Source organism: Martes martes, assembly GCF_963455335.1.
Source record: "Martes martes genome assembly, contig: scaffold_231, whole genome shotgun sequence".
Classification (NCBI taxonomy): domain Eukaryota; kingdom Metazoa; phylum Chordata; class Mammalia; order Carnivora; family Mustelidae; genus Martes; species Martes martes.
The window spans coordinates 62,168-63,632 of NW_027666582.1; positions in this window are offsets into that span (position 1 = coordinate 62,168).

The window sequence follows — 1,465 nt, forward strand, 5'->3', positions numbered from 1 at the left end:
CTTAAGAAAAAAATTAAAAAAAAAAAATAAAATCCATGGATCAGGGACTGTCCTTTGGACATATCGTGCTTGCTCCCACTTCAGTGCCTTTACTTTCTCCCTGCTTAGAGCATGCTTTCCTCCAGTACTGCATGCACAGGAGTGTGGTTCTCTCATCTTCCTTCCAAACTGCTAAAGTGGTAAGGTCCAGTGTCCATGCTCACAGGAAGTATGTTGTCATAATCTCCTTCTCTTCTCTCTGCTTTCCTCCTGGCTTTATCTTGTGGTAAACCAGAACTATGATTTAGTTGTTTATGTTGGGGTTGGGGGTCAAAAGCACATTTACCAAACAAGCCTTACTTTGTTTTCCTTTGCTAAACTTCCTTTGTTATATGACTTTCTTGGCTATTCTTTAGTAAGATTTATTTTTTTTAAGGATTTTATTTATTTGTTTGACAGAGAGAGGGGGAAAGAGCACATGCAGGGGGAGCAGCACACGGAGAGGGAGAAGCAGGCTCCCCACTGAGCAGGGAGCTCAAGATGTGGGGCTCCATCCCAGGAATCTGGGATCATGACCTGAGCTGAAGGCAGACGCTTAACCGACTGAGCCACGGTGCCCTCCCTCCTCCACCCCTTAGTAAGATTTAAGTATTCATGGGTCTCTAGCCAAAATTATTTTTAGTATCATCATGCTCTGATTTCCAATTGGATCCAGGCTAGAAGAGCCAAGGAGATTAATGAGAGAAGGCCATCATGGCTGGAGTTGTAGCACTTTTTTTTGAGAACTTTTTCCACTCCAAGACCACCATCTCTGAGGACCTCTAAATATTTGGAAGGTTTTTAACAAACCATAAGAAACCATCCAAGTTTGAGGCTAGAGCAGAACTACAATATGAAAAGCTGGAGATGCTCAGCATAAACCACTTCTAATATTGCTTCATGCAGATAAACCTTTAGTTTCCAGGTGCCAGAGCTGTCCCCATTCCCACTTCTCTCTTCAGTTCTCTGGCACTAAGGGAAAGAATTTGTTTGCAAACAAGTCACTGCAGAGATCAGAGTCCTCTGCATAGCCTGAGGGACATGCATCATGCTCTTCCCACTCCACTGTTTGCTTTCCCACTGGGGAAGAGATGGACCGAAGGATGCAGGGATGAAAGGCTGCAGAAAACAAGCTTGAAGCTGTGTGGGGTCAGGGCTGTGTGTAATTAGTCATTAGGGGGCCCTGATCTGCTGATCTGCTTCAAAGCTTTGGAATTTGACTTAAGGGATGTCATCCTGCTGGGTTCACAGAAGAAATTCCCAGGGACTAGAGGTGAGGTCTGGCCACAAAAGTGAGATCATAGATGGTGAAACACTTAGAAAAGAGTCTGTAGGCCTGTTGTTATGATAATAACAACAGTAAAGACAAGGACCCTCTCTAGATTGTTAAATCCCCCATGACAGTAAGAACAAGGACCTGCTCTAGATTGTTAAATCCCCCATGTTG